We start from the raw sequence: 4,235 nt of genomic DNA, 5'->3' as shown, positions 1-4,235 counted from the left end.
AAAAAAAAGGACTGAAGTGACCTGATTTAAATACCTTCAATATCTAGACCCAGAAAATAATTTATGAGTGGACAAAGGTGTGGATAACCAGCTTGGACATGGGCATCTATCCCACAAGGAAAAGGGCCTTAAGCCAATTTCTTTCTTTCTACAACTTCTTCTAATTGCCCTTGCAGTTCTGTATCCTGTGTTTGTGAATCCTGGGAGTTCTGGGCCACTCTCCTAGTCATTAAACTATTTCTTTGATCATTGTGGGGAAAATGTACTGACTTTATCCATGGCTGGGGATGCTGGTAAGTAGAGCTGAAAAGGTGGTTTGGCACACTGCTTCACAGAGCCAAAATTCCCAATGTGTGTCTCAATTCTCTGAGATTTTGGTGAAGAGGGAAAAACAGCTCTTCAAAATAGTATTTCATGCAGTAATTTCAGACTTACAGAACTGTTAGAATTATAAACTACTCAAAGTAATGGTGTTAAGAACTTAAGTGGCAACTAACAGAACAAGTTACAGACTCGTATTTTAGGGCCACTAGGGACCATTCATCTCATCTAGTATGATTTGCTGCCTAGGACAGGCCAAATAAATTCATCTAATAATTCCTGTAGTAAAAAGAAATCTTATTACCTACACTGCAAATTAGCACTACTGAGTCCTCTACTTTCTAACTGAGGTAGAATCTAGCAGTTATGAAGACATCCAGTTTTCGACTAAAGACTTTAAGTTTGTATAAACCTTTCTCCAAATACAAAGAAAACCCAACCAGCATTCAAGAAAAATGCAAAGAAAACCATTTCTTCATATTGCTTCTCATTGGAAGTCAAAGAAACAGTAAACATAGCGCTTTTTTGAGTTACAAAACAGAGTTGCACAAGAAGCTATGAGTCCAGTGTCAACAAAAGATGTACTTCCTTGTTTATTTCCTTAATTCCTCTATATATCACTGAGGTTTTAAGTAGGCTAGTTCTGGAGGCTAAGAGGGTTTTCCTACTGATTTCAGTCAATATAGCATTGGAAATGTTCCAAAACCACTGAAACTAATAGAAATCTTTCATTGTCTTAAACATACTTTGGAGCCAATTCAATGTCTACAACATTCTCTAAAATATTGACCTACACAATAGTCTGTAGAGATGTAGCCTTTGTGACTGATTTCATACTTAGCAATAATTAAGTATCAACCTTAAGCTGCATCTTGGAACTCAATTTAAATCTTACAAAAATAAAGAGAGAAAAAATAAATTTTAGTACATGCTACATAACTGCAAAAAGATCTCTCTTTCTGGTGTTGTTAACGCAGAAGAAAATTATCAAAAGAAAACTCTACAACAATCTAGTACTGATCTGACAATTGATCAAAATCATTTTGTAAATACATATATGCAACACATATATTATCTATATATTATCTGAATCTGAACTAATAATGGAGCACCTTTTACATTAGCACTTCAGTATCAGTAGATACACTGGATGTGTCTGTCACAAAGAGGCAGTTCCGGGAATGCTTTGGAGGAGAATTTGGTCTATCAAAATGATATTATGTGAGCTTTTATGTCCAAAAGATCAAAAAAGCTGTCAGAGAAAATTGCTGAGGTCATTTAAATCCCTCCTAAAATTCATTCCAACAACAAGCTAAGAATAAATGGAATATCAGAAGATTGGAGATAACCTAGCAAAGTCTGAGTACATGCAATAAACTGTTGATCCATTAGTTATCAAAGCTTAAAGCTCAAATCTCAATTAACATATTGCACCTGTGTGCAGCCTTCCTCATCAATGGTTTGTAGTAGGATAGAGAGAAAATTCTATTGAGTGACTCTTTTCTATCACCAGTCCAGCATAAATAACTCAATATAGAAAGAAAAATAATTGGTATTAGGCACAGGGCCATCTATCACTGATTATTTCTTGTAGGTGGTTTAGGAACCAAGTTACAAATACACGAATCTCATTTTTGGTCTCACTAATCAGTGAAAATTTCACCCATTCCAACACCTTCTCTATCAATAGCTTTGGATATGTCATAATTAGTAACGGTAGCTCAAAGGCTGTCATGTAGTATATTTACAGTAACTTCAAATCAAGCAAAAATATATTTACATGTCTATATCCCTGGTTTGGAGACACCCAAACAGTAGACCCAAAGGGGAGAGCATAACATCTTAGACGAGCTTGAAAATATTTAAGCCTGAAGATATTTTGTATCAGAATGCTTTATGGTTTCTCAGTTTAATAGAATATGGCAGATCTAATTGTTTCACTATGGAGTTGGAAGTAAGATGAACCTTCATTTAATGTTACTGTTCTGTAATAAAATTATGGTTTTCTTTTGAGATAAGGAATTTGATTGGTAACTGAAAACAATACAATGAGCAAAAATATCCAGAGGAGAGCTCATAAAGAATAAATAATGTTAGATGACTTTATATAGCAGCCTACTTCCACACAAACACCTTGGCATGTTTTAATGATGCCACTATCATCAGCCAGGAATCTAGCCTATATTCTTTAGGGTTTCATTTATGGAATGAATATTTTTTGCTAAAATGTGGTAAATTTAGAGAAGAAAATGTTATCTTCAATCTTTAAAAAAAAAAATCAAAGAAAAACCTCAAGCAACAACAACAACAGCAAACAGCAAAAAATACCAGTTTTCTCTGACCCCTTCTAGGTACAGGTTAAAAAGAGGTTTATGAAATAGTCATCTCAGACTTTCAAATCTTTTGTACTCAGTTTTGCAACGTATTCCTAAGTACTGAAATATCAAAACATCACTTTACAGTTACACATCTAATATATGTTATGCATAAAATAGAAGTACTTTTAAACATTTCTGTACAGCATCTGCAATATCTGTTCAGTACGCAAGAGCTGCACTTATTATATCAATTGTATGCTATTGCAGTTTAAGATGGTTTGCAGCCAATGCCTTGAGCTAGAAACTGTTTGATCCCAGCTCATTGGTTTGCTAGAGATTGTGTGATTCAAAGACTTGCAAGATTTTGAATATGTAGACATTTTACAAAGTGCTTTGTGTGGCCTGCTGAGTGGTTTCCCACTGGTTGCATCAATTCACCATGCTAATCAGATGACAGCAATAAGCAAGAATAATTTAATTACTTTTAAAGACTGCTTTCTGCCTCTGGATATAGATAGGTGACTCCCTGTGTCTTTAAAAGAAGGCACTGATGTGAGCATAGGCCTGGAATCTCATTCTGTGCTACGTAGTTTTACTCTCTTGCTTAAATATTTGGATGGAATTCCAAAGACCTATGTGGTATTTTCAGCATCTTTCTTTGTCTGCAGAAAAACTGCTTTGTCAAAATGCTCCATCAGCATCCTTCTGACCTCATCTCCCAAATACAAACATTTTCCAGAACTGGAGTATGCTCAGCATATTGGAGGTGAACATCAAAAGACAAAATTGTGCCATCCCACATGCAGACAAGACAAAACTACACCAGGAGATTTTGATCCTGAAGATCTTTCAAATCAGAGTATTTGTGATAGAGACACCTCAGGACCCTGCACACGTTGCATAATTTTCACCTTCTAAAATTTCACAGTGCTGACAGAGGTGCATGCCACACTGTTACTATGGTCCATATGGAAACGTGGAGCTAGAATCTGCCCACACCATGTCGAACAGACAACCACATAAAGATACAGGCATGGCTCATACTTCCCACTGTAAATTGTCTAGCAAAACCTTTCCTCCTCTCAGCCTTGTGGTACAACCTGGAATTATTTATTAATTGTAAGGCTCTGAAGACTTTGACCATCACAAGCCAAGAAATTAGGTCATGTCTTTGAGTAGTGACTTACAATTGAAAACTTGGGGGAGAAAAGATATCATTGTCTGGTTGGCGAGATATCAATTTTACGCTGCAACTTCTATGGTAGGGATGTAATTCTTGACCATTCACAGACAATTATTCAATATTAAAAATGAAAATGGAATGGAAATCACATTGTTCTTTCAGGATTTCCAGACTAATTGTATTTGATGACTGCTAGAAGCATTCCTGAGATATATACTGCCTATCTTAAAATGTTTACCGTAACTTGGACATACTGAAAACCACACCTTGTTCCTCACCACTAGTAATAGCATGTTTGTAGCTTTTACTACAGCTTAAACCCATATCTTCTAATTTTAGATTCCCAAATGAGGTAAAAGGTGTATACTTGTAGCCAAGTAAATACAGTATTACCATGGCTTTTTTTTTTTTTT

The sequence above is a fragment of the Meleagris gallopavo genome, chromosome 2, assembly GCF_000146605.3.
Source record: "Meleagris gallopavo isolate NT-WF06-2002-E0010 breed Aviagen turkey brand Nicholas breeding stock chromosome 2, Turkey_5.1, whole genome shotgun sequence".
Lineage (NCBI taxonomy): Eukaryota > Metazoa > Chordata > Aves > Galliformes > Phasianidae > Meleagris > Meleagris gallopavo.
Note: the sequence above shows the minus strand (reverse complement) of the source record.